Source organism: Ascaphus truei, chromosome 18 (genome assembly GCF_040206685.1).
Source record: "Ascaphus truei isolate aAscTru1 chromosome 18, aAscTru1.hap1, whole genome shotgun sequence".
Classification (NCBI taxonomy): domain Eukaryota; kingdom Metazoa; phylum Chordata; class Amphibia; order Anura; family Ascaphidae; genus Ascaphus; species Ascaphus truei.
The window spans coordinates 4,325,509-4,350,830 of NC_134500.1; the positions used below are offsets into that span (position 1 = coordinate 4,325,509).

General features: G+C 49.2%; 1 long non-coding RNA gene across 1 annotated transcript; it reads right to left on the reverse strand.

Moving 5' to 3' along the window:
• Nucleotides 1-8,075: 8,075 nt before the first annotated feature.
• On the reverse strand, nucleotides 8,076-9,253 carry LOC142469248 (uncharacterized). The gene is made up of 2 exons (XR_012788993.1): nucleotides 8,890-9,253; nucleotides 8,076-8,625 (listed from the first exon to the last, which is right to left on the reverse strand). It is a non-coding gene; the product is annotated as an uncharacterized LOC142469248 (long non-coding RNA).
• Nucleotides 9,254-25,322: the final 16,069 nt, after the last annotated feature.

The following is a 25,322-nucleotide window of genomic DNA, read 5'->3' on the forward strand; positions in this document are numbered from 1 at the left end:
CCTACCCCAACCCCCACCCCTACCCCAACCCCCATCCCTACCCCAACCCCCAGGCCCATCCCTGGCCGCAGACCCATCCCTGCCCCCAATCCCTGGGCCATCCCTGCCCCCACCCCCCAGGACCATCCCAGCCCCCACCTCCAGGGCCATCCCTGCTTCCACCCCCAGGACCATCCCAGCCCCCACCTCCAGGGCCATCCCTGCTTCCACCCCCAGGACCATCCCTGCTTCCACCCCCAGGGCCATCCCTGCCCCCACCCCTGGGGCCATCCCTGCGCCCACCCCCGGTGGCATCTCTGCCCCCACCTCCAGGACCATCCCTGCCCCCACCCCCGGGCCATCCCTGCTCCCACCCCCAGGGCCATCCCTGCCCCCAACCCCGGGCCACCCCTGCTCCCACCCCCAGGACCATCCCTGCTCCCACCCTCAGGACCATCCCTGCCCCCACCCCCCGGGCCATCCCTGCCCCCACCCCCGGGACCATCCCTGCCCCCACCCCCAGGACCATCCCTGCCCCCACCCCTGGGGCCATCCCTGCGCCCACCCCCGGTGGCATCTCTGCCCCCACCTCCAGGACCATCCCTGTCCCCACCCCCGGGCCATCCCTGCTCCCACCCCCAGGGCCATCCCTGCCCCCAACCCCGGGCCACCCCTGCTCCCACCCCTGGGACCATCCCTGCCCCCACCCCCAGGACCATCCCTGCTCCCACCCTCAGGACCATCCCTGCTCCCACCCCTGGGGCCATCCCTGCCCCCACCCCCCGGGCCATCCCTGCCCCCACCCTCAGGGCCATCCCTGCCCCCCCCCCCGGGCCATCCCTGCCCCCACCCCCAGGACCATCCCTGCTCCCACCCTCAGGACCATCCCTGCCCCCACCCCCCGGGCCATCCCTGCCCCCACCCCCAGGACCATCCCTGCTCCCACCCCTGGGGCCATCCCTGCCCCCACCCCCTGGGCCATCCCTGCCCCCACCCTCAGGACCATCCCTGCCCCCACCCTCAGGACCATCCCTGCTCCCACCCTCAGGACCATCCCTGCTCCCACCCCTGGGGCCATCCCTGCCCCCACCCCCGGGACCATCCCTGCCCCCACCCCCAGGACCATCCCTGCTCCCACCCTCAGGACCATCCCTGCTCCCACCCCTGGGGCCATCCCTGCCCCCACCCCCGGGACCATCCCTGCCCCCACCCCCAGGACTATCCCTGCCCCCACCCCCAGGGCCATCCCTGCCCCCAACCCCAGGACCAACCCTGCCCCCACCCCCAGGACCATCCCTGCCCCCACCCCCGGGGCCATCCCTGCCCCCACCCCTGGGGCCATCCCTGCCCCCACCCCCAGGACCATCCTTGCCCCCACCCCCAGGACCATCCCTGCCTCCACCCCCTGGGCCATCCCTGCCCCACCCCAGGATAACATGCCTTTAATGAAACCACCACACTGCTAGAACAATTTGCACAGAGCCCACAAACACTGCCCTTCCCTCTGTTGCATCGTTTCCAAGACAAAGTAGTTTTGCTTAAAGGATTTAATACGAAAAACCACAAGAAAAACAGCTCGGTTTGGAAGATGAGCTCATGTTTGCTGAAAGCACCGCCTGACGGGGCAGAAAAAGCAGGAGAACAAGTTTATTGTGAACGCAGCCTTGAAAAGTAAATACAGCTGCAGCAACAGAGAGGTTTTATTAAAGGCTCAGTGTGCCGCCCGCGTGGCTACATACAGCCCCCCGAACAAACAGTGTGCCGCCCGTGTGGCTACTTACAGCCCCCCGAACAAACAGTGTGCCGCCCGCGTGGCTACTTACAGACCCCCGAACAAACAGTGTGCCGCCCGCGTGGCTACTTACAGCCCCCCGAACAAACAGTGTGCCGCCCGCGTGGCTACTTACAGCCCCCCGAACAAACAGTGTGCCACCCGCGTGGCTACTTACAGCCCCCCGAACAAACAGTGTGCCGCCCGCGTGGCTACTTACAGCCCCCCGAACAAACAGTGTGCCGCCCGCGTGGCTACTTACAGCCCCCCGAACAAACAGTGTGCCGCCCGCGTGGCTACTTACAGCCCCCCGAACAAACAGTGTGCCGCCCGCGTGGCTACTTACAGCCCCCCGAACAAACAGTGTGCTGCCCGCGTGGCTACTTACAGCCCCCCGAACAAACAGTGTGCCGCCCGCGTGGCTACTTACAGCCCCCCGAACAAACAGTGTGCTGCCCGCGTGGCTACTTACAGCCCCCCGAACAAACAGTGTGCCGCCCGCGTGGCTACTTACAGCCCCCCGAACAAACAGTGTGCCGCCCGCGTGGCTACTTACAGCCCCCCGAACAAACAGTGTGCCGCCCGCGTGGCTACATACAGGCCCCCGAACAAACAGTGTGCCGCCTGCGTGGCTACTTACAGCCCCCCGAACAAACAGTGTGCCGCCCGCGTGGCTACTTACAGCCCCCCGAACAAACTGAGATTACACCGTTTTGTGGAAGTAAAAATTGTCATTTGTCGTCAGCCCTAATCTTGGTATCTTCCGGCGGGATCCCTTCTTCAACCCGCCCTAATGTACCGTCCGGCGGGAGCCCTTCTTCAACCCGCCCTAATGTACCGTCCGGCGGGAGCTTTTCTTCAACCCGCCCTAATGTACCGTCCAGCGGGATCCCTTCTTCAACCCGCCCTAATGTACCGTCCGGCGGGATCCCTTCTTCAACCCGCCCTAATGTACCGTCCGGCGGGATCCCTTCTTCAAACCGCCCTAATGTACCGTCCGGCGGGAGCCCTTCTTCAACCCGCCCTAATGTACCGTCCGGCGGGAGACATCTCCCGACTGCCCCGTCATCCGCTCACCCTAGGCCCCCCTTATCAGTGCCGCCTGGGCCTGCCCGCATAGCATAGAACCCAGCTTCGTAAGATTAGTGCCAGGGGTACAGCGCCCGACCGCCTGCGTCAGTGCCTCCTGCCCGCACGATCTCTTCGGGGGGGACCGCTACCTGGGGCCGATCCGCACAGGGTGGAGCCCCATTTCGGGTATTCACGGTGTCCCTACGAGACTGGCCTGACAGTTCCGCTGAAGCTGTGACGATGGATCTGATAACAGATTCATAAGATAAGGTTAGACATAGCACAACATTCCCACTGGGATGGGTGGGAAAAACTAAATCAATGAAGAGCTCAAGCAAGCGCCGGGTTTAAATACCCCGCGTGCGTCCTTCCCTCCCCCCATTGGCACGCGCGTGTGAATCTAACAACCCTTGTGGCGAGGGGGAGGAGAGCCAGCCACAGCTCCCACCCTCTAGAGGCACAGCAGCCGTTATGGGGGCGACGGCCCATGCTAGGCCTCTGCCTCTCTTTCTATTGAATTGTACAAGTAGCGTTCCGTGTTGGATCACAGGAAAAAACCCCAATGGCTTCAGTATGTGCGCGTACGGCTGGATTTAAAGCCAGGCCCATGCAGTGTAAAGTGAGCAACTGAACCAAAGTTCATGTGCCGTACCTCTAAGACCTGCGTTTGCTTCAGTTTAATGGCGGTGCACCATGTATTCAATGAAGCCTGTTTGTGACGGAATTTAAGCCATGAATCACTGTCTACTTTAGCACTGTGGGGTCTTCAGGAGACCAGGAAGAGATGGATAATGGAGCGGTCCCAAGGTGGCGTTACCCGAGCCCCCTAAAACATAAAAAGAAAAGATTAAAATGAACACATTTCCAAAGCACTAATCTGAGCGGCTCTGGGTTCCATCTCAGTGCAGCGTGTTCAGTAAGGGATTCATGTTCTCATTTGTAGAATTGACATTTCTGCCCTCCATAGTGGTACTCAGTACACCTCCACGTCGCTTTCAGCAGACCCTTGCCAGGTCTCCCATACTCATTGTGTTAGCCACAGTAATTACCTTTAGTAATGATTTTCGTGCCAGGAAGCGGCTTGCATTACAAACCTCTATACTGTCCTAGATCGCATTATTCATTACTGTACGTCTAACCAAATTATCATTGCCCGTCTTTCCGTTATATATCACAGGATATTCGTGCTGGCTAGATTTATGTCTCCGGACCGGGTGTAAAATTAACCCCTTCGGTGCCAGAGGTTATTAAATATCACAAAAGGGTGATACGTGGCGATAAACTAACTTTTGGAACTGGAAACACGTCAATTTTAACCTCCTAGTATTTACCCGAGGCAGAGCGTGGCCAGCGGCAGTCCTCAAGGGCCACCAAGCAACAGGTCAGGTTTTAAGCATCTCCCTGCTTCAGCACAGGTGGCTCAATCAGTGGCTCAGTCAAAGAGCCTACTTCGGCACAGGTGGCTCAATCAGTTGCTCAATAACGGAGCCAATGATTGAGCCACCTGTGCTGAAGCAGCGATATCCATAAAACCTGACCTGTTGGTGGCCCCTGGTCTAAGTCATATGGATGCAAAGTTATGAATCACAAAGAAAGTATCATAAATACACAGGGCAATATTGCCTATGTGGTGCTATGCCATAAGACACTTTGAAGGTGCCTTAAGGAGTAACTGTGCTTAGTTAATATTCCTTAGAGTAATGTTTTACCCTTTATTACATGTTTAGAAACGCATTTTCCCTCTGCGTTGTTTTATGTTGTTATTTGCTTGTTGTACGATGTTTAGAACCCCTTCCAAACGCATTGCAACGTGTTCTGGGTCCCTGTGGCTGAGAAGAGGCGAATAAAACTGGTTTAAACAAGGGCAGACAATTAAATCCGTCTCCAAAACACACACTGGTTTGCCACATAAGTTGCATCATCAGCATTCCTGTAATGATGATGTCAGAAAATATTCAGAATTTTAATAAACGGGCACACAAACAGTTAACTTGAGCTATACGTACAGCTTAAAAATACATGTATTGTTTTTATGGGGGTCGGTCAGCGCCCCGGCCTGGCATTCTGCGCTCTTCTAGAAGTGAACGTAACCGGGAGTTATCAGTGATACCCACTACAATGATATGTGAATATTATGGAAGTCTGGTGGCGGTACCCAGAGCTACCGGATGTGCCGGAGAGTCAGCTTCAAAGGGGACCTCACTTTCTTGAAATATCCTCCAATCGGATGCGAAAGGTGACAAAGTAGATGTTGTATTTCCTTCACATCTCCCTAAAGATATCGGGCGTGCAATATGAAAAAACAGGATAGGTAGCGCTCACTAAAATACGCTAAATAATGTAGTAATGTACCTGTTACTTTATGATATAGAGATATAGGTGGCTGCCTATGATACCAATGATCAGAGAAACACTGTGGATATATAGAATAGATATCTGTGGCTGCCTGCCCTTATCATCTGTCTGGTGAGTGGGCATTTTAACCATTGCGGCAGACATAACAGTTTGACCTCTCTCATTTATTATTTTGTGTTATTATTGTCATTTGTAATGTCTTTTTATTAAATGTTCAATTTACTTGTTCACCTGTGATTATCTCAGCTGTTTGTTATATGTTATGTTTGTCATGTTCACCATACAGTATTATGCTATGCACTTTATTTGTTTTCTTTAAGCACGAATTTCAACATTTGGAGATATCCTGGGACCTGCACATCCACCAGTCCTGGTTATATATATATATCCTTTTTTCATATATTTATATGTTAGGCGCCACGGGCGTGCAATATAGCGCACAAGAAATATTTATTTGTGACCAGAGAACGCGGGTGATGAGATTGATACCAAGAATGTCATGTTACGTCTCCGATATCTGTTTTCTCACGCAAAAGTAGAAGTTGCGTTGGCGCGTTTGATATCTACGCGTGTATATGCTAATTATACAAACACAAACCGTGAACGTCGCGTCCGTCCAGATATGACAGAAATGAAGCTGTGATGTATTTCATATGTTCAAGCAACTGTTGATTGAAAACAAAGTTCTTTTTTTCTCCTCTAGCCATAAAAATGCCGCTGTTTGCGTTGATGAAAACGCGGTTAAGGACACGCCCAGAAGGTGGAATTATTGTACTTTCAATGAATCAAGTTTTGGGATAAAAAGAGCGTATTTAGAAGATGAATATAGATTTTAACCCAGGGATCGCCAATGCTGAGACACCTGAAATCTCATATTTTCGACCCTAACCCTTCGAGGAATCTGATACGGGTTATGCAGTAACGTAAATGACTATTTTACTCTTATTTGATTAAACTGTCTGCATTTATTGAAGTGTATGTTTTTGTAATAATCTTTTTCTGTAAACTAAGCTCTGTACTTGTACATTAAATCTAAAATGTATTTATGATTGTCTTTGGCTCTGAATTGAACTTTGCACGTTTTGTAGAGTAATTACTGTACATTTTCGGACACTTTTTGATACAATAGATTTTTTGTGTGTTAGGTGCATATTGTTCTTGACAAACAGAGACCAACGGCTCTGCAAGTCCGACTTGATATCTGTTTGGTGGTTGCAGCGAGTAAAGATATTTATTGTGATGGATAGAGGGGGGATATTATTCATTTGAGGGACCTAGCGAAAGTGTAAAATGGGCCAGCATGATAGCTGTGTGTATTAACCCTTGTCACATATACAATCATGTACTCATCTTATTATAAGTTTTAAGAGTGTATATGTCACTGCCGCCAACCCCAGGAGATCAGCGCTGTTTAGTGGGAGACTCAGACAGCCTAGTTAGTGCATGGGTGATTTTCAATTACCGGTTTGCTATTATCTGCTATGGAAAAGTTCTCAGTCCTCTTCTATCTTTCAGCTGCATAAGGCAGGAGGCGTCAGACACCGCACAGCCTAGGAAACGGATTCTGTGTTGGAGCCAGCAATGAATAACACAACACAGAAAAAAAGGGTTTTCATTGATATCGCTGCGACTTTAAAGATGCAATATTTTATTTGAGGATTGCTCAGAAGAAGCGTTATGGGAGGAGTTGCTCAGTATTATGACGGAGACGGAGCGGCTCAGTGAGTAAAGACACTGAGTGTGAAGCAGGGGAACCTGGTTCAATTCCTGGTGTCGGCTCCTTGTGACCTTGGGCAAGTCACTTTATCTCCCTGTGCTTCAGGCACCAAATTCATAGATTGTAAGCTCTGCGGGGCAGGGACCTGTGCCTGCAAAATGTCTCTGTAAAGCGCTATGTAAACTAGCAGCGCTATACAAGAACATGCTATTATTAGTATTATGATGGAATATAACTACGTCAGCTTCTGAGTTAAAGAGACACATCAGATGCCATTCAGCATGAACAATGCTTTCCCCTCTGGCATTGAAAAGGTTAAACCAGGGGTCCTCAACTTCAGTCCTCAAGACCCCCCAACAGGTCAGGTTTTCAAGATATCCCTGCTTCAGCACAGGTGGTGGTCTTCAACTGAGCCACCGATTGAGCCACCTGAGCTGAAGCAGGGATATCCTTAAAACTTGAGGTCTGGAGTTGAGAACCCCACGGGTTAAACTGAAAAGACAAACTGAGGAATCGCACCTTGAACCAGACAAGAGCTCCAGCTTATTTTCTCTTTCTCAAACCACAGCTGGATATTACACGAAGCTCTGTCAGTCTGTACCCCCCCTCTGTCAGTCTGTACCCCCCCTCTGTCAGTCTGTTCACGCCCCCCCTCTGTCAGTCTGTACCCGACTCTGACAGTCTGTTCACGCCCCCCCTCTGTCAGTCTGTACACCCCCCTCTGTCAGTCTGTTCACGCCCCCCCCCCTCTGCCAGTCTGTACCCCCCCTCTGTCAGTCTGTACACCCCCCTCTGTCAGTCTGTACACCCCCCTCTGTCATTCTGTACCCCCCTCTGCCAGTCTGTACACCCCCCCCTCTGTCAGTCTGTCCCCCCCTCTTCCAGTCTGTACCCCCCCCTCTGTCAGTATGTACCCCACTCTGACAGTCTGTACCCCCCCTCTGTCAGTCTGTACCCCACTCTGCCAGTCTGTACCGCCCCCCCCTCTGCCAGTCTGTACCCCCCCCCCTCTGTTGGTCTGTACACGCCCCCCTTCTGTTTATACATTCCTCTATCTGTAGTTTATGACACGTCAGACTTGCGTGTATTCTGGGAGCTATGCTGACACTGTAAGCTTCATGGCTTTGAAATGATCACGACTCTGAGGTTTTTCTGTGGACTTTAAGTGGCACGCATAAAATATCGAGTCATAAACTTTTATTAGACAGTGGACAAGTGGATGATTACGAGCTGCAAGCACGGATAGAATAAAGGAGGGAAAACAGCCATTAGTGTAAAAGCAACCACTTACGCAAATAAAAAACTTCATCGCCGCACTGGGAGATTGCTGTTCTGACTCCTGCGGTTATGGGGTATGATCAGATTTCCCAGCATCACACAGACGTACTAGCAGTGCAGAGCGGGCGTTTATACAAGCACATCTAGTCCCTGTCTCAAAGAGCTTACACTCTAATTGTGGCACCATTGCACAGAGAAATGAGGGGGCATCAAGCTTCCAAAGAAGTGCATCTAATTGCAAAGAAATATTTCCGCTGGTCTCTGAGTCACACGTTAATGCATGGATGCAGTCACAGGAGTTTGCAGAATGCCAAGTCAGGAGCAGAGCTTTTTGATGCCAAGTGAACAGGAAATAGGAACAGGCAGAGACCCAGACATTAGCGCAGCCCACACAGGTGGGGTTGGATTCCCAAACTTCTCCTACAGAATGACCACCTCCCAAACCGTCAGCTCACTGAGGGAGATGGGTGAAAAATACCACATTGCATGTCAAGAGATGGGTGTGAAATGTTCCCATGATGGTTCTATTCACTAAAGTGCAATAGCCCTATTGATGGCTAATTATTCATGTGAAGTTTCAATTTCACATCAAATAGTTAATTGGCATCCCTTGATACACATGTAACACATATCCCCCTCACCCCCCTCTATGGGAGATTCTGCTGCTACATGGAGTGTGGTGGTGCATGCCTGGGGTATAGACTGATAATGTACTCACAGTGACAGCGTCTCCATCTCCATCTCCAGGGATGAGGGGAGAAATCCCTGCAGGAGAGTTTCTTTGCTCTTCTGCCTGATAGATTTCAGTCTCAGGCACGAAGGTATGGTAAAACACTAGAACACTTTATTCACACTGTAGTTTACACAGCAACAGACAGAGCTTAGGGCCTTCACCCTCAGGATGTTCCTGGACCTGCACTCCCAGCCTAGGGCACCAGAAGCAGTCCCAGCTCTTCTCTTACTCCCTGGTGGAGTAAGAGGAATAGTCTCCCGCCGCTCCCCAAAGGGAGGGCCCACAGATTGGCAGAGCCCTGCACAACTGGTTTGGGTAGACTGGCCTCTCTCAAAGGTAGAGGCAACTGAACTAAATCAGGAAGTGCAGCTCATTAAGTACAGGAAAAGCAGGAACCAGGTCTGAGTCCCTGATTGGACACAAGTCCTGGTTGCAACGCCTCCCCTGTGACTCACTGAAGCTGCAGGAGGGTGGGAAAACCCATGATTACTCCTGGCAAGCCTGCTCTACTAGGCCTTACTGCCAGGAGGAGGGCAGACTGGTAGCCAGTGAAACCAGGCCTGACTGCACACAGATCCCGTTCAGAACATGACCAAGAACGCTTGGGATTCAAACTCGTTTTTCTCACCAATGGAACAGTTCCTTTGCTGTTTTTGTTATTGCGGTAACAGGAGAGGTCTAGAAAAATACTTGAGTCTCCGATATACTAAACTTGTGTTTGGCACTTCGTTAGGTGGAAGGTCATTGTGCTTCATTGCAGGAGAGAAGAATCCTTTTAAATGTGGAGATTACGTTCTCTGGACAGGATTATAGAGGGTTTATGTTACATTTATGTTACAGGAATAGAGCCTTTAAAATAAACAGAGTAAGAAAGGAAGTGTAAGGTTTCAAATAAAAAGCTAGTGGCCCTCCTCATCACTGCACCATCATATGTTGATTACTGGATGATTGTTATTCAATTCCCTTTAAGGGTTTTGGGAGGCAATGAACTGGGGGCCATCAACTATCCATAACAGGGCCAATCTCAAAGACCCCTTCCTCTAAAATCGCATGTCTCCCGTCTGCTTCTAACAAAATACTTGGCCCGTATAAACGAAAGGCCGAGGTCTGGGCATGCACAATAGTTGTTAGTGTGCCCAGTAGAGAACAAGATGATAATTGTGAATGAACATTAGGGGAGGGGGACTGAGCCTCATCGTGGACCTGCCATAAAGAACTCACAAGATGGCAACATAAAAAAAACATGGACTCTCGACCTGCTAGGGATTGGAAAAATGAAGTTGAATCTTTCTTTGGAACAGTCAGTTGATTGTGGTCATAAGAAAGGAAGATGCTTTTCTCCAGAACTCCATCCACATGTGTGAGACGAACAGAAAGGCTCCTCGCACAATGCAACATTGTCCTCTCGCCTGCTCGTGTCCAATGAACTGATGCGTTTTTAATCACTAGTAATCATTCATAATTTTACTACATAACCAGAGGCTTGTAAAATAGATGCAGACATAGTGAATTTATTCTCTCCTGACTTTTATAGAGAGAACCCACAGTAGTAAAACCTCTGGGACATGTTTAGATTAACTGTTTTTGTGCAGGGAACACGTTATTCCACAGTGGTTTTCTTCTTTTCCTTGACGGAAAGATAATCTGCAAAACAATCTCCTGAAGACCAGTACAAGGCAGACCTGTGCTGAAGCAGGGATATCCTGAAGACCAGTACAAGGCAGCCAGAAGCTGGTCAGCAGCCTATGAACTTTCTGCCTGGTCTGTAACGTTGAGGAAGGCGTTTCCCATCCCATTTGTACGTGAGCAATGGCTGTAAATGCCGCCTCTATCTTACCACTGTATGTATTCAATAAACAGGGCTAAACATTGTCCTATCCTATGAATAGCACCATGAGTTGGAGTTAGGCTGAGTCCCCGGTGCCTGCTGCAGCGCGCACTATGGCATGCGCGGCAGGCACAAGAACCGCCCCTCGATGGGGCCGGCCCCGCTCTTTACCTTGGGCGCCGCGCGACAGTGAAACTGTCTTCAGAACTGGCGACGGAGCGCTGGCCACGCCTCCCTGTGGTTCAGCCAATGAGGGCGAACCTGCCGGGTGATGTCATGGCTCAATGACTGAATATCCCTTCTTCACGCACGGGTGGCTCAATCAATCGACTGAGCTTCTGATTGAGCCACCTGTGCTGAACCAGGGACTGATTGAGCCACCTGTGCTGAAGCAGGGATATCCTGAAAACCTGACCTGTTGGGGGGGCTGGAGGACTGGAGTTGAGCACCCTTGGCCTAGGAGACCTTACCCGAAACACATACAAAAGCCACCCTCCCCCGCCACAGTTCCACACGCGACAGGTTCCTTGTAACTGCTTTTGGACCATGATATTTAGTTGTTGCCGGAAGATATGGCAATTTTTTTTTACCTTCTTCACTGCCAGAAAAAGTAAACAGCACACTGCAAAACCATTTCATAAAGGTAACGGAAACGTGTCAGAGGGTTATTTAATTTTTTTTACAACTAAAACGAAGAAAGAAAAACATTTCTTATTTTAAAGAGTGAACATTTTCTGTATTTCTGCTAAAAAGTGTTTCTTGGGGGACTGCTAGTTGAAATGATATAATATATAGGATGTGACTTTGTGGAATATCCAGAAAAGAGGCGAGCTGACCCAAAACATTTTACTCTTGGTGCATCCATCCTTATAATAATGAATTCATCTTCCTCTTTAAAAAATAAAATATATATATATATATATATATATATATATATATATATATTATAATTTAATTTCTTTTTAAAATAAAAAATAAAATGTAATGTTGCATATACTAGGCACTGACTACAAACAATATTTTTTATCACCTGCATATCTGCACTTTCTCTACCCTTACTGTGAAGATAAACAATTATTCAGTTACCATAACATTTAAAGGCAGATAAAGGTATTCACTAAATGCTTGGTTGCCGATGAAATATATCATCAAATAAATCTAGGGGTCAGGGCTGTGCTTCCTCCATGGGAAGTAAAGAGAAGATACACCCTCCTGGCAATGAGTTTTATCTTATATTCAGGAAGCAGGAAAAGGCCAAACTACGTGATCAGCAAAACAGGCACAGAGGAAGGTGTGTATGAACTTCATGAAAGTATTTTACCATCTGTGGAGAGATATCAAGCAACAAAAAAATGGGTTGGACAGGCCATTCTCATACTGCAGAGCTGTAAGGAGTAGTTACTGTATCTGCTACATCAGTGTGTTCCTAGGAGCCATCGGGTTCCCTGCAATTTTCAGGTCATTTGAAAATTGTAGAAAATACAGAAGAATTTCCAATGCATCTGATCTCAGACGCGCTATTAGGGGACAACTCACAGGTGCAGTATTCCTAGATTTTGCAAAGGCTTTTGATACAGTTGATCATGTTATCTTGCTTAACAAACTCCAGAGCTCTGGAATAGGGAAACATGCTTTAAACTGGTTTCAGTCCTACCTATCAGGAAGATCCCAACATGTGTCCATCTCTGGCTCTAACTCCAACCCCCTGGATATCACCTGTGGTGTCCCGCAAGGCTCTGTTCTGCGGCCCCTAATCTTCTCAGTGTTCATTAATGATCTTCCCACAGCTTGTAAGGAAGCCTCAATACACATGTATGCAGATGACACAATCCTGTATGCACACAGCCATCGCCTCTCTGACCTTCAACACATACTTCAGTCTGACTTTTTGAGACTCGAAAACTGGATATACCAAAACAAACTGTTTTTAAACACTGACAAGGCTGTAAAAATGGTATTTGGGACCAAGACTAAATTCTTAAAGTTTCCAGCGACTGAGCTCCAGATTAGAACCAACGCTAACACCACCCTAACCCCTGTCACTAGTTTTAAATACCTGGGCATATAGTTTGACTCCCACTTAACATTCGGGATGCACATTGATACCCTGACAACCAAGACCTATGCCAAACTAGGGGTACTTTACAGGAACAAATCCTCCCTAAGTCTCCTAGTCAGAAAGCATATCGCACAGCAGATGCTAATGCCAATTATTGACTATGGAGACATAGTATATGGCTCGGCACCTCAAACCCACCTTAGCAAACTTGACACCCTCTACAATTCAATTTGTCGTTTTGTTCTCCAATGCAACTACAACACACATCACTGCGAAATGCTCAAAGAACTAGATTGGTCATCACTAGAGTCTAGGCGCAAAGTTCATCTTTCCTGTCTTGCCTTTAAATTCTTTATGGGCAAGCTACCCAGCTATCTGAACAAGCTCCTCACCCCTACCATATGCAGCACCTATCACATGAGATCAGACTCCAAAAGACTATTCATGGTCCCAAGGCTCAACAAAGTATCTGGCTGCTCCTCCTCCTCTTACTGTGCACCCCAAAACTGGAACAACCTACCAGTTTACGTTCTTTCAAATCTAAGGCTGTCTCACATTTTAATCTGGTCTGTAACTGTTTCATACGCCCATAACATATATTTTCTTTAACTGTGCATTCAATGTCTTGTATATAATGTATACCCTGCTCATTATGTAACTGTATTTGTAACCATGTATTATTTGTCTTAACTCTGTGTCCAGGACATACTTGAAAACGAGAGGTAACTCTCACTGTATTACTTCCTGGTAAAATATTTTATAAATAAATAAATAAATAAAATTAGAGGGTTGAGGTTCCTTACAATGCATCTGATCTCAGACACGCTATTAGAGAGGGTTGGGGTTCCTTACAATGCATCTGATCACAGACACGCTATTAGAGAGGGTTGGGGTTCCTTACTATACATCTGATCTCAGATGCACTATTAGAGAGGGTTGAGGTTCCTAACAATGCATCTGATCTCAGACGCGCTATTAGAGAGGGTTGGGGTTCCTAACAATGCATCTGATCTCAGACGCGCTATTAGAGAGGGTTGGGGTTCCTTACAATGCATCTGATCTCAAAAGCGCTATTAGAGAGGGTTGGGGTTCCTTACAATGCATCTGATCTCAGGCGCGCTATTAGAGAGGGTTGGGGTTCCTTACAATGCATCTGATCTCAGACGCGCTATTAGAGAGGGTTGGGGTTCCTAACAATGCATCTGATCTCAGACGTGCTATTAGAGAGGGTTGGGGTTCCTTACAATGCATCTGATCTCAGACGCGCTATTAGAGAGGGTCGGGGTTCCTTACAGTACAATGGGGGGGGGGAAGGGGGAGGGGGGAAGGGAGGAGGGGAGGGCATCGCGGGCCGCACAGGGAGTCCAGGCAGGCTGCATGTTGTGCAGGCGGGCTGCATGTTGTGCAGGCGGGCTGCATGTTGTGCAGGCGGGCTGCATGTTGGGCTGCATGTTGTGCAGGCGGGCTGCATGTTGTGCAGGCGGGCTGCATGTTGTGCAGGCCTGCGGCATCAGATCACATGGCTTTTTATATACTACCATTGAGACAAGATTCTTAAAAAACACAGTGGCCCTTATTCTGTAAGGTATGATAAACGCAGGTAACGAGACACATTTAAAACCCCATTAAAGGGAATGAGACTTTTCATGTGATAAGACGTCGTCTTCACTTATCACACCTTACAGAATAAGGGCCGATGTTTGGGGGAAATGTGGCATTTTGTCAGAATTTCAGGCATTTCCGAGCAAAGGGAAATACACAAAATGAAGGTGAAAACCCTAACCCTACACAGTCCTCAAGTCCCCCCAGCAGGTCAGGTTTTAATGATATCCCAGCTTCAGCACAGGTGACTGAATCAGTGGTTCAGTGGAAGACCGCCACACCTGTGCTGCAGCAGGGATATCCTTAAAACCCGTTGGGGGCAGTGGCCGATTTACCTTTCTGCTCCTCCTTTGCAGCGTAGCGGTGTTATGATGTCACTGCGGAATGTGATGTCACGGTGTCATTTAATATTGGGTTGCCATGGCAACGCGATGCTGCAGGAGGGAGGCCACTCCAGAGAAGGTAAGACCCCCTCAACATACAGACAAATTACCTGCCCCCAAAATTGCTGCCCCCCCCAAAAAAAATTTGGACGCTTTAGGCTATAGTCAGCCTTGTGGGATATCCGCCTCTGTTTGGGGGGTCATGAGGACTGGAGTTGAGCCCCCTCCAGCTCTAGCACAGGGGTGCTCAAACCTCCTGCGCTGTGACCCCCCCCCCTGCCTGCCCTCCTACTCGGTTGCGTCCCCCTCTTACCTCCAATGTAACCACTGCTCCCCCCAATAAAGCATTGCGCCCCCCAGCTCACGCGCCGCGGCTCTAGCGCACACTGTAGCTGCGGAATTCAACTCTACATCATACAAACCGTGAAAACGCTGCCAAAGCGCTTTGGGCAGAGCTGATAAATACCTTTTAACAACATGAGTGGGTTCTTACTCCCCTCTGACCCCCTCTTACTCCCCTCTGACCCCCTCTTACTCCCCTCTGACCCCCCTCTGACCCCCCTCTTACTCCCCTCTGACCCCCTCTTAGTCCCCTCTGACCCCCTCTTACTTCCCTCTGACCCCCTCTGACCCCCTCTTACTCCCCTCTTACTCCCCTCTGACCCCCCTCTGACCCCCTCTTACTCCCCTCTGACCCCCTCTGACCCCCTCTTACTCCCCTCTGACCCCCTCTAACGGCGTTTTCCTGGTCAGTTTTATGTCAGATGGAGGTCATGACTGGAAATCAAATTGTGCAGGAAATGAGAAAATATCAGTGAATTGTGTAACGATAAGAAGCCGCGTTCTCTGGCAGAGGTTGGGTGACACCGGGTCAGTGATGGAGAACCATGAAACTGTTTGTTTATTGTGCTCTTTAAAAATGTGTTTTGATCCTATTCTGCAATGTTTCTTTCTGCACATAAAGGCGTACGCTATGGGCAGCGCGGGCATTCATATGGGCAGCGAGGGCATTCATATGGGCAGCGAGGGCATTCATATGGGCAGCGAGGGCATTCATATGGGCAGCGAGGGCATTCATATGGGCAGCGAGGACATTCATATGGGCAGAGAGGGCATTCATATGGGCAGCGAGGGCATTCATATGGGCTTTGCAGAGATAGGATCCATTCGAGAGGATCCAAGTCTGGACACATTTTATTAAAACAATATGAGGTAAAGCAATGGTTCATTCTCCTTTAGTTTAGACACAAATAGCCTGATGTCTACAATTTAGGCCAGTAATGTTCAACCGGGGTTCAGCGAGTGTCCCTCAGGGGTCCCGCGGCCGCCAGAGGGGGAGAGCTGGGATAACTCTCCCAGCTGTCTCAGTCCCGGCGGTGCCCCACATAGCAGTGACCCAGCGCTCAGCAGCAGCAGCAGCAGCAGCAGCCGCTATCTTTCCTCTCCCTGCTTCTGCCGCCAACTTCCGGCGGACAGGAGGGAGAGGAAGCATCAGCACGAGAGCCGGCTCCCGTAAAGAGACGGTGTGTGTGTCTGTGTGGTTGAGAGAGAGAGAGTGTGTGTCTGTGTGTGTGTGTGTGTGTCTGTGGGGGAGGGGGAGAGAGAGTGTGTGTCTCTGTGTCTGTGGGGGAGGGGGAGAGAAAGTGTGTGTCTGTGTTGGGGAGGGGAAGAGAGTGTGTGTCTGTGAGGGGGAGTGGGAGAGAGTGTGTTTGTGTGTGGGGGGGAGGGAGAGAGTGTGTGTGTGTGTCTGTGTGGGGGAGACAGTGATTCTGGGTGGGGGATAGAGTGTGTATGTGTCTGTGTGAGGTAGAGGGAGTGAGAGTATGTGCCTGTGTGTCTGTGTGGGGGAGGGGGAGAGAGCGTGAGTGTCTGTGTGTGTGAGGGAGAGAGTGTGTGTGTGTGTGTGTGTGAGGGAGAGTGTATGTGTGTGGAGAGTGTGTGTTTTGTGGGGGGGGGGTGTGTGTCTGTATGAGGAGGAGTGTGTGAGTAAGTGAGTGAGTGAGTGAGTGAGTGAGAGGGGGAGTGTGTGTGTATAGAGAAGAGAGGGGGAGAGGGAGTGTAAGTGGGGAGATTGTGAGGGGGGAAGACACAAGAGACATGGTGAACGGGGGGACGAGAGATGGGTGTGAGGAGGGGCGAGAGATGGGGGTGAGGGGGGATGAGAGTCAGGGGGTGAGGGGGAACAAGAGACGGGGTGAGGGGGGGCGAGAGACTGGGTTGAGGGGGCGAGAGATGAGGGTGAGGGGGGACGAGAGATGAGGGTCAGTGGGGCAAGAGATGAGGGTGGGGGGGGGCAAGAGGTGAGGGGGTCGAGAGACGGGGTGAGGGGGGCGAGAGATGAGGGTAAGGGGGGCAAGAGATGGGGTGAGGGGGGGCGAGAGACGAGAAACTGAGGCAAGAGGGGTTGGGGTTCACAATCAAATTCTGGGGTTCCCTAACCAAAAAAAGGTTGAAAACCACGGATTTAGGCACAGGTCTCTGATCAAATCCATTGATTCCCCGGTAGTAACAAGGCTCTGAACACCTGGCTCGCAATGAAGCAATATCCTGTGGATCGATGCAGCAGATTTTTGAGTAATTACTTCAAAATGACTTGTTTCTAAGTAAGTGAGCTGAGAACACCTGTTCCAAGCAGTAGCAGCTTGTGCAGATTAAAGGTGTTTGTAGGTGAACAGGTGAGCTAAACAGGCCAGGCCAGGTTTCTCAGCGCTCACTCCCATTGTCCTGCAGGTATGTGTCGCTTCCCCCACGCAAATGTATAGTAATTAGAGATTTTAACCAGAGATTTGCGCAGGTCACAGCAGAAACTCACAGGCAGAGACAAGAGAAAGTTTTACAAGCTTATTGTGTGACAATTCTGCAGATAAAACCAATTTATATCTCGCTGCAGAGCAGAGGCGACTTGAAGACGCTCTACGTGCTGCGCTGCGTTTTATTTTTGTATTACAGAATTGACGCAGGGCATCTCCTGAGCTGAACTACGTTCATTTCAGCCCCGGGGACCCCCTGCTCCCAGAGTTACTTACCTCCGTAGCGGTAACTACCCTGCTAAACGTTTGCAATGAGATCCAGTGTGGAATGGAACGGGGACAACTCACTGGTGCAATATTCCTAGATTTTGCAAAGGCTTTTGATACAGTTGATCATGCTATCCTGCTAAACAAACTCCAGAGCTCTGGAATAGGGAAACATGCTTTAAACTGGTTTCATTCCTACCTATCAGGAAGATCCCAACATGTGTCCATCTCAGGCTCTAACTCCAACCCCCTGGATATCACCTGTGGTGTCCCGCAAGGCTCTGTTCTGGGGCCCCTACTCTTCTCAGTGTTCATCAATGATCTTCCTACAGCTTGTAACGGAGCCTCAATACACATGTATGCAGATGACACAATCCTATATGCACACAGCCATAGCCTCTCTGACCTTCAACACATACTTCAGTCTGACTTTTTGAGACTTGAAAATTGGATATCCCAAAACAAAGTGTTTTTAAACACTGACAAGACTGTAACAATGGTGTTTGGGACCAAGGCTAGATTTCTAAAGCTTCCAAAGAAGGAGCTCCAGATCAGAACCAACTCTAATACTATCCTAGCCACTGTTACTAGTTTCAAATATTTGGTCATGTGGATTGACTCCTATTTATCCTGACATCCAAAACCTATGCCAAACTTTATAGAAACAAATCCTCCCTAAGCCTGCTGGTCAGAAAGCGCATCGCACAGCAGATGCTAATGCCAATTATAGACTATGGGGACATAGTGTATGGCTCAGCACCCCAAACTAACCTCAGCAAACTTGTTACCCTCTACAATTCAATTTGTCGTTTTGCAACTACAACACACATCACTGTGAAATGCTCAAAGAACTAGATTGGCCATCACTTGATTCTAGGCACAAAGTTCACCTTTCCTGTCTTGCCTTCAAATACTTTCTGAACAAGCTCCTCACCCCTACCACGTGCAGCACCTATCACCTGAGATCTGACTCCAAAAGACTGTTCATGGTCCCAAGGTTCAACAAAGTATCCGGACGTTCCTCCTTCTCTTACCGTGCACCCCAAAACTGGAACAACCTACCGGAGACTCTCACATCCGCCACCAGTCTAAGGGGCCTATGCAGAGAGCAGCGCTAGAATAAATTGGAGAGTTTAAGAAAAAGTAGCTTTAATGGAGAGTTTTTTTCTCCATATGCAGAAATGGGCGAAATTCGCAATTTATGGCATGAATGCGTGTGGCGAGTTTAAAAGGGAGAGATGCGCGCTGCAGAAAAGTGATAGAAAAAAATCGCGCATTTTTTTTTTCCCTATGGCCGGCGAGCTCCAGCTTCTTGCCAACTTTTTTTGGCGGAGGTAATTGTCGAAAATCGCGCCATTTTCTTGGCGCGAACAGCCGCTAGATGGCGATCGCGCCTTTCTGAATTCGGATATTTTTAACACTGGCGAGATGTAGGTTCTCGCCAGCCGCGCGGCGAGATTCAGAAATAGAAAAAAAAATGGCGCGTTTTTCGTATCTCGCCATTTTCTGCTGTTTTCTGCGCGAATTTCTCAAAAAAATGGCGAGATTTACTTTAGCGCTGCTCTCTGCATGAGGCCCTAAGTTCTTTCATAACTAAAGCGGTCTCGCATTTTAATCTGGTCTGTAACTGTTACATACGCCTATAACATATATTATCTCTTACTGTGCAATGTCTTGTATATAATGTATAACCCTGCTCACCTAATGTAACTATGTATTTGTAACTATGTATTTGTCATTATAATTCCATAGCGTGGCACATTATCTTAGATAACTGCTGCCACCTTATGTTGAAATGTTGCATTACAATTCCCAGTCCTTTAGTAATGCACGGATTGCCTGTGTAGATAATCGGGTTTGTATTAAATTGATTTGTTTCATCGCTCGTATCTTGATCCCAGACTATATAAAAGAAGGATTGTCTTTGTTTTCATTGCTTGCTTCTCAAAATATTCATAAACTGATGATGATGTAGTTATTAAACTTTGGTTAAAGCAGCAGACACAGCGAGTAAGTCGGGATTGCTGCTTCCAAGTAGCAATGGTGTTAACTCAAACACAAAAGATATAGAAATAAATAGCAATATGAACATTAATACTTGGAAACAAAGGAATAATGTATATTTGCTGAGTCTCAGTTTTGGAGCAGATGACTGGAACGTTCAAATACATAATGAGGTTCATCGATGTTCTAGAGAGAAAGGGTGGTGGGTCTGTGGGGTAACCTCCCAACAGAGGTGCTCAGCTAGGGGCTAATACAGGGGAATGCAGAGGTGCTCAGCTAGGGGCTAATACAGGGGAATGCAGCGGTGCTCAGCTAGGGGCTAATACAGGGCAATGCAGAGGTGCTCAGCTAGGGGCTAATACATGGGAATGCAGAGGTGCTCAGCTAGGGGCTAATACAGGGGAATGCAGAGGTGCTCAGCTAGGGGCTAATACAGGGGAATGCAGAGGTGCTCAGCTAGGGGCTAATACAGGGGAATGCAGAGGTGCTCAGCTAGGGGCTAATACAGGGGAATGCAGAGGTGCTCAGCTAGGGGCTAATACAGGGCAATGCAGAGTTGCTCAGCTAGGGGCTAATACAGGGCAATGCAGAGGTGCTCAGCTAGGGGCTAATACAGGGCAATGCAGAGGTGCTCAGCTAGGGGCTAATACAGGGCAATGCAGAGGTGCTCAGCTAGGGGCTAATACAGGGCAATGCAGAGGTGCTCAGCTAGGGGCTAATACAGGGGAATGCAGAGGTGCTCAGCTAGGGGCTAATACAGGCAATGCAAACATTCTTGGAATAGGCATAAGGCTCAATGTTAAATATGAAAGAAAGCGAGGGATAATACGGGTCTGAGGTTTTGCAACATACAGGAATATGGGGAGAGCAGGAAGGTCCTAGCCCTTTATTGCCAACAAGCTACCTTTCTATGTCTATTCTTCAGATTGGGTGCTAAGTGTTCATTTCATTTTGGGGGTTTAAAGAGCTTACCTTGAAGGTTATTTATTATGCTTGTTGCAGGGTACATGCAACTACACACGTGGGTTTCTTGACAAGGCTGTTTTATTTTGCCTTGAAAAATATACAGCACACAAAAAAAAATAGCTCTTTTTCAGCAACAAACGAAAATGGCTTTTCTTTCAGCAAACCGAACAAAACAGTTTCTCTTTTGCAGACAGTTTATATATATGTGCAGCTACCCTTTTTCTATGCAGGGGACAGACAGTTCACAGTTTCACTACTTTGCTACTCAGACCTTGTTTTCAGGAATCACTTTAGCAGCTTACTCCTCTCATCAACAGCAAACTCCATGTGTCTACAACCTGGGTTTTAACACACCTTGATTAGGCAGCTGGGATCCAACTAATTGTCCTGAGGTTCCCAGCTGAAGTTTAACCTAGTCAGTGCTGCACTGCAGACTAGACATAGGTTTTCCAGGCATATAACTGGTGGCTTTTATTTACCCTGTCACATTCCTCCCCTGTTAGTGTGTGGCTGGGGCTACGCACGGCTGAAGCCCGACCATCCACCCCTTCTCTAGAAAAGAAGTCAGCATTTGCGTTCTCTTTTCCCGGCCTATGCTGAATCTCAAATGAGAAGGGTTGGAGGGCCATATACCACCTAGTCAATCTAGCATTGGAATCCTTCATGCTATTTAACCATTTCAGTGGAGCATGATCCGTCACCAAAGTAAAATGGACTCCTGCCAGGTAATGCCTCAAAGCCTCGATTGCCCACTTTACTGCAAGGCACTCTTTCTCAATCACTGAGTAATTTTTTTCCCTTGGGAACAATTTCCTACTCAGGAAAAGGATAGGATGTTCAACTCACTCAAACTGTTGTGACAACACTGCCCCTAGCCCTATCTCTGATGCGTCTGTTTGCACTATAAAAGGGCTGTTGAAGTCTGGGCTTCTAAGGATGGGATCCTCTGATAGACACCTTTTTATGTCCTCAAAGGCTCTCTGACAATCCCTTGACCACACCACTTGTGTAGGGGCACACTTTTTTGTGAGGTCCGTTAAAGGGGCTGCCACTTCCGAATAGTTGGGGATGAACCGCCGGTAGTACCCTGCTAAACCCAGCAGAGAGCGTACCTGCGTTTTTGTTTGGGGGGTCGGAACTTCTTTCAGGGCAGCTACCTTGTCGGCTAGTGGCCTTACTTTTCCACCTCCCACTGCATACCCTAAGTATTTGGTTTCCGCCTTACCCAGGGCACATTTCTTAGGGTTGGCTGTGAGCCCTGCCTCTCTTAGAGATTTGAGAACCGCTTTCAGCCTATTTAGATGGGCCCGCCAGTGTTTACTATAAATGACAATGTCATCTAGGTAGGCTGCGGCATAAGTCCTATGGGGTCTCAGTACCTTATCCATGAGTCTCTGAAATGTGGCTGGGGCTCCATGCAGTCCAAATGGCATTGTCACAAACTGGTATAAACCCATGGGAGTGGCAAAGGCTGTTTTGCATTTGGACTTTTCCTCTAAGGGTATTTGCCAGTATCCTTTTGTCAAGTCCAACGTGGATATATATTCCGCGTTACCAAGGGCGTCAATTAATTCGTCCCCCCTTGGCATCGGATATGCGTCAAACTTGGATACCGCATTAACCTTTCGGAGGTCCACACAAAATCTTACCTTCCCATCGGGTTTAGGGACCATAACTAGTGGACTACACCACTCACTGCATGATTCCTCAATCACTCCTAAGTGTAACATTTCTTGTACCTCCTTCTCTACCAGAGCCCTACGACTTTCAGGCAACCTATAAGGACGGAAACGTACTTTTACCCCAGGTGCTGTCTCGATTGCATGGGAAATTAAGTTAGTTTGTCCTGGTAAGTCAGAAAAAACATCCTGGAATTGTGTAATTATTGCTAACAAGTCCCCTTTTTGTTCAGAGGACAACTGTTTACCCATTGGGATTTTATCGTCACTCACGATGTTCTCCCATGGAGGCTGAGGACCCAAGTCTGTTTGAATAGAGACCGATGCATCTTCCAGGGTTTCAGCAAGTTCACATGGTAAATTTGTTTACCCTTCCTGGACCTTGGTTGAGCGATCTCGTAATCCACATCACCCGTACGGCGGAGTACTTCGAATGGGCCCTGCCATTTGGCCAGGAGTTTACTCTCGCAACTGGGTAACAATAACATCACCTGGTCTCCTGGGTGAAACACTCTCATGCGAGCATTCTGATTGTAATGTCTCTCCTGACTGTCCTGGGCTGATCTAAGATTCTCCCTGGCAAAATGGCCGACCACATCTAGGCGCTTCCTAAGGTCTAGTACATATTGCAGGGTATTCTTAGAAGGGGACTGCTGTTCCTCCCAGGACTCCTTTAGGAGGTCTAGGATACCCCGCGGTTGGCGGCCATAGAGCAATTCAAATGGAGAGAATCCCGTGGAGGCCTGGGGAACTTCCCGCACTGCAAACAGCAGAAAAGGGAGAAGTTCATCCCAGGCTCTCTTTTCTGAGTCTACAAATTTCCTCAGCATCCCTTTAAGAGTTCGGTTAAATCTTTCCACCAATCCGTCAGTCTGTGGATGGTAGACCGATGTCCGAACAGACTTGACCTCTAGTAACTTTAAGACATCCTGCATCAGTTTAGCCATGAAATTTGTACCTTGGTCTGTCAACATAACCTGGGGAAGTCCAACCCGTGAGAACAGTTCCAACAACTTGTTGGCTACTTGCTTCGCCGTTGCTGTTCTCAGGGGGAACGCCTCAGGATACCTTGTTGCATAGTCCACTATTACAAGGATAAACCTGTGTCCTTTCGCAGAAGGTTCTAGAGGTCCTACCAAGTCTACCCCAATCCTCTCAAAGGGAACTGACACCAAGAGTAGAGGAACCAAAGGGGCTGTTTTTTGTCCTTTTGGACTAGTTAGCTGGCACTCCGGACATGCTGTACATAGCTTAGCAATATCACTATGCATCCCTGGCCAATAGAATCGGGAGGAAATACGGTCCAATGATTTATCCCTGCCCAGGTGACCACCCCAAGGGACAGTATGGGCTAGAGTGAACACAGATTTAACAAACGCCTTGGGAACCAATATCTGTCTGGTGACCTCCCCTGTTTGTGTGTGCCTATTCCCCCTATATAGGATATCCTTTGATAGCTCAAAATGGGCGAATACTATCACCCCCTGTGCATCTAAAATCTGTTCATCAATTTTCACCACCTTGTCATACTGTCTCGCAAGGACTGGGTCTTCCCTTTGCTTCTGGCGAATGTCAGGGAGGTACAGGTCTGGTAAATCTCCAGGGCCCATATCCCCCTCCCTTTGGCCATCCCCAGCCATCACTTGTGACCTCTGACTACTAGAATGGTCATCTTGAGACCCAGATTTCTGCAACCAGTCCTGTTTGTCCAAGCGTCTTTGCTTCCGAGTCTTTTGAACCCGGTGTCTACTGGGAAAAAGGTCTTCCGAGAAGGGGAACAGTTTGCCAGGGTTCTCCTGAGCCCCAGAAGGAGGTTCCTCGTGAAAGACTGGGGCCATTAGCAAAGAAAGGCCAGTCCCGACCGAGCACAACGGGGGCAGGCAGCCAAGGAGCGACTCCTACTTCGAGGTAAGCCTCCTGACCTTTTACCTGTAGCCGGATTTTGGCCGTCGGATAAGGTTTTACATCGCCGTGTATACATTCTATGCTCCATGGGGAGTCAAAAGAACACACGTTGGGCGGTAACAGTTCCTGGGGGACCAGAGTTTTCCCAGAGCCCGAATCTACAAGGGCCTGGACGTTTTTTCCCCCAATCAGGGCTGGAAGTAGCCAGGGCTTGTAATTTTCCCCAGAAAAAGCCGAGGCGACGGTTCTGCTGAATGAACAATCCATCAGTGGTCAGTCCACATACCGGTGGCCTTGTTCTCCGCAGGCAGAACATGGAGAGGGTTCCCTCGCAGGAGGGGGCTGTGGATAGCGCTCCGCTGGACCGGTTACTGGAGACCAGGCATCTGGTGGGTCCTGTGGGCGACGTCCTCGGAAGTTCCTCTCATTTTTCGACGAGCCGACATCCGGAAGGAGATGAGGGTCTCTGCGGTGACCAGCATTTGGACTCCGTCCTTGCTGGAACGACTGCTCCTTACTTTGGACTTGGCGGTTCCGTGACGGGCCGTAGGTTCCCCATTGATCCGACCTCCCTCTTTGGGCGTCCGCAAGTGCCGGTGGAGTCGGGTCCAGGACACTCTTCTGCTGCTCAGCCCCAAGGAAGTTCTCCACGAGTCGGACCGCCAAAGCTAGGGTTTCAGCAGCGTGACGTTTTACCCACGAGCGTGCGGGGGGGGGGGGTATTACTTGTAGAAATTGTTCCAAAACCACCTGCTCAAGAATTGCCTCCTTAGTGCACTCCTCGGGTTGTATCCAGCGTGTACACAAGTCCAATAATCGCTGAGCGAGGACCCGGGGTCTCATCTTAGCGGTGTACTTCATGTTCCGGAACTGCTGCCGGTAGGTCTCTGGGGTCAGACCTAAGCGATCCAGTATGGCGGCTTTTACTTGGCGGTAGTCCATTGCCTGATCTGTAGCCAGGCCCTGATATGAGGC